The sequence below is a fragment of the Lycorma delicatula genome, chromosome 10 (genome assembly GCF_047948215.1).
Source record: "Lycorma delicatula isolate Av1 chromosome 10, ASM4794821v1, whole genome shotgun sequence".
Classification (NCBI taxonomy): Eukaryota; Metazoa; Arthropoda; class Insecta; order Hemiptera; family Fulgoridae; genus Lycorma; species Lycorma delicatula.
Window position 1 is genome coordinate 99,299,052 of NC_134464.1, and position 12,878 is coordinate 99,311,929.

The following is a 12,878-nucleotide window of genomic DNA, read 5'->3' on the forward strand; positions in this document are numbered from 1 at the left end:
ATAACTAAATATAAATTATTCTGATTATTAAATTTAAGGGTAAAGGGGTGAAATAGAGAATTACTTCATTATGGACGCCAGTAAATTTGAAAATTTTCTTTATTCGATAAGTGATAAAAGATAAATTTTTTTGCTATTTTCTTGTCCGTGACGGTCGGCAATGAAAGCAATTTAAATTTTTACTTTTGTAACAAAATATAGAACCTTTTTTTTTTGTTTAAGAAACGCTTACTTTAAAATATTTTCAGTTGTCTCTAGGACTTTGATCTTTATTGATTGGTGTTGTTTTCACAGCGGTATCAGATGATGTTATTATTGGCGGTTTATTTATAATTATACATACATATAGTAAAAATAAATACACAAATGATTAATACATTAACTTACAACAATGATATATAAAATGAATGTATAGAATTCCAATCGTAAAAACTTTTCAATAACATTTTCAGTATTTGTCTGCCCAATTAATACAACCACCAGAATTAATATCAACTGGAATTTGTCTAAAAACGTCATCACTGAAGATGAACGAAGGATCATCGTTAGTGATATTTCCTCCCATGTCTGAGAGCTGGTGACCCGATTCATATACCACCATAGCTCACGGTCCTCTGCCGTACCAATCAGTGTACCGTTTCTCCAGTCACCTTTACAATTTGGTCCAGCCATCTTTTCGCCGGTCTTCCGCGTGACCTGATGCCCTCTATTTTTCCCTGTATTATGGTTGAAGAATAAACAGTTTTATTTATAGATTTATTTTAGTTTATTCGTTATAAAAATGTTAAATAAACAATTATTACTCAGATTACTTTGATTATCGAACTATACTTCAAGAGAAAGAGAAAGGGTTGAAGTCAGATTTATAAAAAATTCATTTTCTGTCCGAGTTTCTGTGTTAGACTTTTCATGGTTATTTATAAAAAGTGCCTTATAGAACTAAAGTAATGGACACGTAGCTCTTAAAGGATTAAAAGATTCCAACATAAATGTAAGGTTTTATAAAAAACAAAAGAGCGCAAGTTTTTAGTATTTCTGGAAGAGAAAGAGTATTTCTTCTATAGTACTAGTATAAAAGTAGTATACTAAATTTCTTGAATGTAATAAAAATTAAATTTATAAGAGGCAAACATGAGGTTGATCTATAAATTTTACTATCATTCCCTATTTCTTTGCCTTAACGGCAAAGTACGATCATATAAAATTATCTACAGTCAATATTTTACATTTTTCCCTGTCGAATGGTTGGCACATCAAAAAATTTTGGCTTAATATGTAAGTTTATTAGATTAGGCTCTAAAATTTATTTTAATTTCATTTTTTTTTTTTTAATAGGCAAAAAAATTAAATTTTACTACGAAATAGAACATGGAACATTTTCTAAGAAATCTCTGTTTTATTTTTTAATTAAACTGTTCATTCTTTTTATAGATGTTATATATAGAAATACAAAACAAATAAATTAATTGAATTATATGTGTATAATTCAAATATATATTTAACCAAATATGTAAACCCGTAAAAAAGCACGATACTTCTGTAGTACGGTATAAAAAATATTTTGTCTTCAAATGATTTTATGACATACTCTTCAAAGATAAGCGGCTTATTTTGTATTGAACAGTATATATAGTACTGCATTTGGTCCTTTTTCAGTATGGGAGTACCACCCACATTTTTCAAAAAGCAACCAATTAATAAATAACCTCCGAAACATACTTTTTATTAAAATAATCGTATGACCCAATAACCTAGACTAATTAACGTTAATTAGTCGAGGTTAGCGAGCGAAGCGAGTGTAGGTTATATCTGTTATACAACAGTGATGCAATCAATAATGATGGTTTTCCAGTTACGTATCTTTTGTAACAGAAACTTTTTTCTACATTTTCGTTTACTATAACACCAGCTTTCTCGACCGCTTCATCGTTTTTCAATAACTAATATTTCATTTGATGGTTTTTTACAAACTCGTCCAGTATGTATAATTAAGATTTTGACTCCACATGACTTTCTTGTACACCTATATATATATATATATATGTGTGTAAATATACATTATGTATCTATATATATATATATATATACACTCACTTTACATATTCACATGTTTTAAAGTGAAAAGAGCATAAAATTTTATTGTATTAATAACTTCTGGTATTTTTTTATTTATTTTTATTTTTTTATTGTTATTATTGAATTATTATTTATTGTGAAACCTTTTTTACAATCAGAGGTTAATAATTATTAATAAATCAATATATTTAAATATAAATTTAAAAAAAAACGAGATGTAGGATTCGAACTAATGTGTCTTCCCCTTGTAAGATCCAAATATTTCATTAATTATAATTTTATTTTGCTATAACTGTGGAACTAATGAAAATAAGTACTACTTATCGTTGAAAAGCTCTCAATGAAGACTTATTATTTCAGTTAAGAAAAAGTTTAAAATCCAAATCTTTTTGGTTTTGGGATTTTTGGACACTTTTGGTCCATTCGATTACAATCAAAAGGGAAATCGCACAACTAGATGTTACAATAGTCCTAAACCCAAAATTTCAATATCCTACGGCTAATCGTTTTTGAGTTATGCGATATACATTCGTACAGACGTCATGCCGAAACTAGTCAAAATGGATTCAGGGACGGTCAAAATGGATATTTCTGTTGCAATCACAATACTTCCTCTACCTAGTACAAGGAAGTAAAATTAACCAAATAACCCAATAATATTTTTTTTAATAATGATTACTGTTTTATTTATTACCGGAAATAAAAGAATATAGAAGACTAATTCAAAATTGAGTGTTAATATGAAAAATGTTACATTAATTTCATTAATTAACAACAATGATAACTAATAAAAAGGCTATTGATTTTTTTCAGAAAAAGAAAATTCTACAATCTGGACGAGTTTGTATAAAAATCATCAAATGAAATTAGTTATTGAAAAACTATGAAGTGATACAGAAAGGTGATGTAATAAACGAAAATGTAGAAAAATAATTTCTATTACAAAAGAAACGCAGCTGGAAAATAGTAATCAATAGCCATCACTAACATTCATCCTTGGTTTAGTCTTTTTTATTTCCTGTAATAAATAAAACAGTAATCATTGAAAAAAAAATATATATTACTGTGTTATTTGGTTTTGTTTTATTTTCAGTGATAAATATAACAATAATAACTATTAAAAAAAAATTATTTGGTTATTGTTATGCAAATGTAAAAATGCGCGTTTTTAAAATTATTTTTGAAAAAAAAAAAGGTGGTACCCGCCTTACTGAAAAAGGTCCCTGCATTTAAATATTGAATATCTGTATATTTATGTGTAAATATATAAATGTACAAATGCAATTTAATGTTAGTTAAATCGTATTGAATTAAAACAAAACAAACACGGATACATACGTTCATAATATATGTTTTATAATGAATCATATTTGTCGATTTATTGGGGTTTTTTTTTTGCTTTTTTTAACAACATAAATTTCGTACATATCAAAATTATTATTTGTAATTAAAAAAAATATTTTTGGAAATTATGTTTTATCGAAGAACTGAATTACTGATGAAAATGTGGATGACTGTTTACGTATGTAAACAGTCTGGTTACAGTGTATATTTTCTGCACTGGCTTTGGTATACACATCGATACATAACCTATGTTATATGATTGTTAGAATTATTGTTGGACAGACAGATTTAATGAAGAGGAAGGAAATAGTATATAATGTTAAATTTCGTTTGGATTGATGTCGGTTTGAGTATTTGCTAGAATATGATTGGCTCCTGTCAACTGCAACTGAAGTATAACTTACAATGTGCTTCCTATTAAACATTCAAACTCGTACGCATACGTCCATACAGTTGCACACTCGCACACTTAAACACACTATACTGTCACTTTGACAATTCTCTCAACACAACGGCAATATTATACAACAACACACAGAATCATAATGACGTGGTTTGCTTTGAGTTGAACAGAAGCGCAACTCAATTTGCTATTGTGTATGATGAATTTCATCACTTTGTGCCCAAGAAAGCCTAACCGCAAACTAACCAACCTACGAAGTTGTTCGCCCAGAAAATATCAGCAGCGTCAAGTCAAGACGCCGCAAGCAGAAGCAGTGTCGTGATACGGCGACGTCTTTATTGTAGACTCTTGTTAAGAAATATTACTAACAGTATCATGATATGTTAAACATACCAACACAGATCATGTTTTACTTCGCAGCCTTTACTCAAAACACGCACACACACACATCCGCATAGAATATGAGTGAGTATGTTTTTATATGCGACAGAAATTTTATAATTTTGTGATATAATCTAAATTTAAAAGTAATGTTATTAAATTCGAATAAAGCAATTATATAACTAAATTATTATCTAAAACAGACGCATAAGTTTCCAGTAAAGCTGATGAAAAATTATCATAATTAAAGAGTAGGTTTATTTTTATTTTTAATTTTAAAAAATATTTTACTTTACGTGTAAATATTAATTTCCCGTCTAGCACTATAGCCGAGCTATAGCTTTAGAATTGAAAGTATTGTAATCGGTCCAGTTCGGGCATATGCGGTTTTCACAGGATCCTGACGGTTTGTCACCTAAGGAACCCAGAAAACCGGATGGAAATTTTCCAAAAGATAATGTTCGTACGCGCGCGTGTGTGTTCGGTGTCAGCCTCAATACAACCTTATATCTTCAAAATTACTCGACCGATTTTGACCATACTTTATCAGATTATTTCTATACATGGAGGCATTGATGCCATTAAATTTTCAACATAAAAGGTCAAAGGAGTGAGGCTGTAGGGCAAGGTCACTCTCAGTGTCTCGAGATTTTACGTAATTAAGATCTTATTTTTTCTTAGGCACATTTGTAACAATTAAGAAATACTATTAAAAAAAAAGACTTTTTTGAAAAATCGCATCCCATACCAAAAAATTATCTAAATAAATTAGCGGCTAAGTGGATATACTGCCTTATATAGTTACCCCTTCTCATCACAAGGAGCGCTATTGTAGCACTGACGTACAGCTGTTGTAGTTGTTTGCTATGTTGTGATGTCACAGGTGAGCGGTATAATTAAATAATTGAATAATATTTAAAGTGTAAAAAAGTATTCGAAGTAGCCGCTAGTACTGGCCCACCCACGCAAATGAAATACGGTAAACGCGCAGCATTTTAGTTAGAATCATTGAATTAAATAAACAAAAAATATTATATTTAAATTAAATAAATTAAGTTGCGTATGTAAGTCGCGCATCAGAAAAAGGTGCGTGACGGTAAAGTACTAAAACTGTGTTTGACAACACAGTTATGCCAAGAAACATGGGTAAAAAACACATTACATACACCTGTAACTTCTGTAATTTTCTTAACAGAAACAAGACACATACAAATGTATTTATCATTTTCAGTTTTCTTTTTTTATTGATTTCATTCAATTTTATTTTAAACTAACCGATCGGGCTTGCTTCGTTCGTCCTTCTCGTTTAGCCTCATGGTTGTGAGAATAATATTGATAAATAACAATTAAAGTATAAAAACTTTACAAATATCTAAAAAAGAAATTAAATTACAAAAGACAGAATAGTACTAAGTAAACTTTTAACGTGGAAATATTCACAACTTCACCTCAAAAGGGGCTTCGATATAGGGCTTAAAACCTTACCTGGGATAACACAAATATATCCTGAAAATTTGAAAGCAATCGAACGGTTGGTTTTTGTGTGATGCTGTTGAAAATGAATATACAGAACCCACCACTTTTAAATTTATAAATTGGACTTAATAATCATGTTTGTATAATTACATATGTGGTTATGTATAGGATTTGTAAGTACAGATTATAAAAGCTGGATACATAGGAAGCATAGGGAAGTGAATTTTCACCTGTCACAATACTTTACAGGGCATGGCAACTTTAATTTTTACTTGCACAGAATCGGTAGAAGAGCATCGACGGAATGTATGTATTGCGATCGCAAAGATGATGTTGAGCACACATTTACTGACTGCCATAAATGGAGAGAAGAATTAGTAGACATCGATCTATCATCTGATGGTAACGGCAGATTAATTAATCACATGTTGCAGAGTGAAAATGCTTGGAAGAGGGTTGATTCAGCTATTAAGAAAATATTAACGCAGAAAAATGAGGACGAGAGGAGATTGGGGTTCTGATCTTAGTATAGGGAAGGGCGGATAGCCCCAGTGGTGAGGACTGGCATGCTGAGGTGTGCCAGTTTCGATCAGCCACTGGAGACTCCAAGGGTTTTCTTGATAGGAAAGATCAAAGAAAAGACCCAGTCGTCACGTTAAGACAATCATGGTATGGCGTGGCTATATATATAGATAGGCATATCAATAGACTCAAAAGAACTGACCGGTCGGCCGACCTGCCATGCCGGACATACAGCCGGTAGGTGGGAAGGCCCATTTGAGCACAACAGGCACTCCCCTGGGTGGCGCAATCGGCCCAGGGGAGGAGAATCAAAAAAAAAAAAAAAGTACAGATGATAACGTTTATTTATAAATTCTAAAAAGAATCAAATCAAAGTTCTATTTTTATAGAAAACATCTGAATCATATTTTCCAGAGGATTGTTTCAGTATAATTAATACAATAAAACCATATTAATTATGGATCAATGACAATTTTGTTTGCATGTATACTTTTATTCACTTATTAAATTTTTTGTTACTCCTAACCAATTGGATGTTGTATAGATTGATTGGTGAGGGTAAAGAGGTATAAAATGAGATGTTATCCAAATTTATTAAAAACTATTTTTTTTAAATGTTTCTATTGAATTTTTTAAATGAAATAATTAAGATAAAATGAATTCTACAGCAATTTCATAAATATATTTACGTTGGCGGTATTATAATTGCCCATATTATTTAAGTCACAGATAGTTTTGTAAAATAAGTATTATATATTATTATTTTTTTAGTGATCTTTTAATTTCAAACTTTCGTAAGTTAAATTTTTTTTTTATATATTTGAAGAAAAATATGTTTTATCCTAAAAAATCATCGTTTTCTTACATTTCCAACTTTCGTTTATTTAAAAATTAAAAGTCAGATACATTTTCACTTTTCTGAAACTATCTCACCGTAACCGGTTAATAACAAAGAGAAGTATTTTTAATTACAGTTGACTTTTTTCGTATTTTGTCCATAATTCAGTCAATTTGATATAGTAATGAAAGAAAAGGCAAATTGAAGGTAGTTTTTTGCAACATAAATTATAGTTGAAAATATTTATTTTTATAAAACCTTTAAAATGTTTAAGTATATTTTCCTAAAAAATAAAGTAATTTTACATATTTAATATATATATTTTTTTTTTACTTAAAACATTAACAGTTAACGTTTTACCTCTCTTCACACCAAAATAGTTCAGGCTCACCTATTAGCTAGAACGCTTCAAAAGTTTCGTAAGCTGAAGCTGGTCAAAATAAAATATCAGAGGCTCTTAATTTAATTTCCTGTCAGCGGTAATTAATTTAATTTTCTTACTATATCTTTTGTTTTATTTTTACTGTACCATGATGCCAGATGAAAAAAAAAAAAAATCATTTTATTTCATGTTTCATACTAGGTTTGAATACCGGTCAGATTTTATATAGCGGGTCCCTAAAAGAAACATACGATTTTGAAATTTAATAACTATTCAGCTTTTAATCCGTTTTGATCGAGCAAAGTACTGTAAAAAAGGGAGAGAACTCTCGAGTTTCACGCGGTTGCCGCTAGGTAGCATTCAGTTCAGTTTCAGAGAAAATGGTGACTTCACAACAGAAATCATTTTGTAATCTACGCTTAGCGCAGTCTGAGTCCGTAACTACTGTTCAGCGTAATTTCCGTAAATGAATACGGTGCTGAACCTCCTACCGCTCAGAACATTAGGCGATGATGTAGACAATTTAAAGACACGGGTTATCTGTGTAAGGGGAAATCAAGGGGTCCCCCTTGTGTCGGATGATGTGGAACATATCGATCAGAATTCCTCAAGTAGTTTCCGAAAATCTACTCGCCGTACCGGTAGAGAACTAAATATTCCTAGAATGCCTATCTGGCATATTTTGTGTCGACGTTTGCTTATGAAACCGTACAAGATTCAGTTACTCTAAGTTCTTTATGAAGATGGGAAACAACAACGTGTGGAGTTTTGTGAATTCGTCCTTAACAAGGTGGAAGAAGATGAAAATTTTGTAACATGCTTAGTGACGAGGCAACTTTTCATTTAACTGGGAAGGTAAACCGCCACAATTAGAGTCACATGAATTATTACAGCACGAAAGAGACTCGTCCAAAGTTAATGTTTTTTGTACAATTTCTCGGGAAAAGGTATATGGTCCCTTTTTTCTTAGAGAACACTGTTACGGGAACAACACATCTCGATATAATTCAAAACTGGCTTTTCCCAGCATAATGACCAATTCGGAAGTTTTCATTTTCCAATAGGACGGAACACCATCTCACTGGAATCTGTAATTTCAAGAATTTTTGAACGATAGGATTCTTCAACGATTCGTCTTTACGTCACTGGTCTCAAAGATCGCCAGACCTCACTTATGTGATATTTACTTGTGGGGTTTTGTAAAGGTTCCGTCTATGTGCTTCTCCTTCCGGATTCAGCGGTCGAACTGCGGAATCGCATAACAGTAGCCGAAGTAGCAGGAATAGAAAATCGCTTGCTAAGGTATGGGACGAATTAGATTACCGTGTGAGCGGATGCCGTGCATCCCAAAGGGAAGATATTGAACAACTATGACTTGATATGTAAATAAATTATGAATCAACCTTTAATACAATATTAATTTTAAGTTTTCATATGGAATATTTTTCAAAATATAAACAATTCAAATCGGATGATTCTTTTTGGGACACGCTTATTTCACAAGCTGGATAGTTAATTTTTCATTTTTCATAATTTTTTTTACTAAACGGATCAATTTTTCATGATTCTATTTTTATTTTGTAAAGGAAGATCCTCTGGTGAATCAGTAGTAAGTTATTTTTGTACATGTTACGTCTAAAACTATAAAACTGTTTTTTTTTTAACGAAAATTTACGCGTTCTAATTAGACGATTTGCAAAAGGTAATTTTTTTTATTACACGTATAAAGTTTTGTTTCTTACTGGTACCCAATGCATTACCATTAGTAGTCAATTCAATTGTTCATTCATACATAAATGTACCTTCAGTTTCAGGCCAATTTACTTGTTATAATTTGTTAACGACGTTTCATTACATCAGCTCTTCGTTTTGTAATCTCTAGCAGCCACGGTTCTGTAAAAGCTTTCATTCTACATCAGAATATTTCCTTTAGTTAAAGTATAATCTTCTATTTAATAAACTGAGGGAGGGAGTCAGTTTCCCGGCTTTGGTTGGCGTTTACTTATAGATCGAGTAATTTGTTATTGTGCACTGTCTCTCTGTCTAAACTAGAATTACATATTTCCAAATTCTGGAGAGCCTTTGCTCACAATTGGTAGTGGGCTCTTTAATCTTGTTCCTCCATTAACTTTGTTTTTATTTTATTCAACTATGTGCTGAATTCCTACTTCTTGAAAATGTGACTTTTCTATATCGGGAGAGGTTTTGTAGCCCCTACGTATTTAAATAAAACTAAATTTAACAAAAAATTAAAACTGACTTAGAAAAAAACATACAAAAATGTAGTAAAACTTGCTACGTTTTTAATTCTTTAAGTTTTTATTGATTTTTTTTTTAACCCTTTCGTACAAACTAAAATAGATAATTTTTGAGTATTTATATTATATTATTTATTATTTACGTTCACAGTAACTACCTTTATTATTACACAAATAGATATGCATCTATTTTGCAGATTAAATAAAACTTTTATCTGTAATGTAATTTTTAGTCTAATCAAAAAGTAAAATTTAATTGAAAAAAAAAATTAGCTAATTAGAATTTGGTGTATAATTTATCCACACTTATTGCATGGATTTTAATATATTTTTAAAAACTTTATATTGTAATTATATTTAAACGTAAAAATTAAAAATAAACCCTTAAAACGTGTTTCTTTCTCCAGTATATTTTTCAAACTATGGTGAATGTTTTAAAACTTATTATTTCTCTTTGTATGGAATTAAAAGTTTTAAGTAGTAAAAGTATACGTACAGACAGATTCACGAAGAGTGTTGTCGAGATAATATCCGCCTGGTTTAGTACCTTGGTTAGGTGAATTACCCTATGTACTTACCGCTGGTTCAAATAATAAATAAATATTGAAATTTATCACTTCATAATTAGATTTGTTCCTTTAATAGTTGAATGAATAATACAAGATTATGTGTAAGTGTATATAAATTCTTTTAATGATTCATAAATGGTACATTGTTAAAGAATATATATTATATTTTGTACGTTTGTGCGTGGAGTCCATGAAGATTTATAGAAGAAGGCTGTAAGAAGACTGACTGAATGTTGTGCGGAGGCGGGTTTTGTAGTGTGTAAGCAGCCGCTGAATCGTCAGGAGCCGAGTGCATCCCCAAAAAGAACTGTTTAAACTGTACGGAACCGAATGCAGCCGACACGAGCCGAGTGTGAACCGATAGAAAGCCCTTTAAATTTTAAAGTTCTTAAATAAATTTTTAATAACATGCACTGAGTCAGAAGAAATGTAACAAACTTTCAAAGATATGTTGTACTGTTAAAAGTAATGAAAGTTCATATAATCATTGGTTCGAAAATGTTTTGTTAGTATCGCGTGGCGAAAGATTTTGACCTGATTTCTGCTCCTTCGGTGAAATTAAGCCAGACTGTAATTCTTAAAATTCAAATTACGTAGTAAATTTAGTTGTTTTATATGAAATTACATTTTAAATTTTAAAAGGTAAATGGGTAAGGTTGTAGAGAAAGGTCATCCTCAGTATCTCGAGATTTCGCCTAATTAAGGTCATATTTTTATTAGTCACATTTGTTAACTGTTAAAAGATTACAATATCTGCAAAAAAATGTTTGCAAAATTGCACTCCCATCACAAAAAATGTTATTGTAGTCTTACGCTACGTTGTGACATCATAGGTGAGCGGTAGAGTTAAATAAATGATAATATTTCTTTCTTTTCTCCTGTGTAATAAAATAACTCTGTCTTGGCTGGGTCTCGACCTCGATCTTCCGGTTGACTCGATACCTGGTACGTTAAGCCTCGCCCGACGTCAGTGTGCCGATCGTACAAGCGAAATATAAGTAATTAATTTTACATATTATTATAAGAATTTTATATTATATAAGTTGTGAAATTACATTAGTGTAGTCCCGAACATCGCCGTTAGGAACACCTCACCGCCAGCGAATTAAATACGGTATGCGCGCGCTCTTTAGTTAGAATCATTGAATTAAACAAACGAAAAAATTTTTTATTTAAATAATGTGATAAATATTTTACTCTTAAGTTTTGGGTGTATATGTGTGTAAGCCTTGTATCAGAAATAACTCGCAGTTGTAGGATTTTTTCGGAACGCTTTAGCCGCGTAATGGGAAAATCCTACAACTGTGTTGTCAACGTATTTAATTTATTGTCAGATTTTTAATAAGTTTTGTTATTTATAGTTTCATAATAATGATCAAAAATAATTAATTACTGTAATCTTAATTAAATATTTTTTTAAATTGTATTAAATATAATTTGTTAATTAAAACTTCTCTTTTTTTTTTGTTTCAGATTCAACTATTAAGAGAAGTTTTTCGGAGAATTTTGATTAAAAAATTGGAATTAAATATAATGTAATAAATTTTACTTTAAATATTTATGTTCATCTTAACTACTAACAAGAAATAAATTATTTCCAACTAATATTTTTTGGTTTAACACAAATTAATTTTAGTTTATTACAAACGTTATGAACTTTTTGTTAGTAACTGTGTGTAACTCTAATTGGTGTTAAAAAAGTCTAACTGGTGTTTAGTCTAATTGATGTGTAAGAGTAGCATTATAAGGTATAAATTATTATTTATTACAACGGAACATTGAAAATAAAAACAGGAGGACAGTGTTCCTCTTACGAAGGGTAAACGTAACGTGCTTTGATTTTTTCGTTTATTTTTATTTTCCTTCATGTAAGCCACGATTTGAGGAGAGTGATATAATCTTGAATAAAACGAGACGGGTAGTTTGATTTTCATGGATAGCAAGAATTGCAGTATCGTCAGCAAATGTTGCAACTGTGGTATTGCCGTAATTGGCAAGTCAGCCGTAAACAGAACATAAAAGGTGGGTCCGAGAACGCTTCCTTGAGGTACCCCTGATTGTATAAGGAACAAATCCGTCAAAACCTCCATGTTTAACTTGAAAGCACCTGTATTCTAGGTAAAATTTAAGTACCACATAGAAGACATGTGGTAAAACCTTCAAAATCTTGAACGTAAAATTTTCAATGTTCCGATTCCGAGATCTCAAGACTGTAAATATTTCGGTTTTCATCTTGATCGACAACTTACGTGGGTAAAATATTTTACTTGTAAGCGGAAACAGTTGGATCTCAAGTTTAAACACACGTACTGGATGATAGGACATAGTTCTCGGCTTTCAGCAGAAAGTAAATTATTGATTTATAAATCCGTTTTGAAGTCTGTTTAGACTTACCGGTTTGAATTTTGGGGTACAACGTGTAACTTCAGTATTGACATACTTGAACGCCAACAAAAAAAAAAAAAAAAAACACTGCGGAAAATGCTTAACATACTCTGGTACATAGCCTTATATATAATGATCTTAAGTTGCCGTTCGGTCGGAAATCTCTTTGGCCAGCCTACGGTATCAAACTCGTTTGAATCGGAACCCGAATTATTTGGCGGTCAATTTATCAGATAACACAATC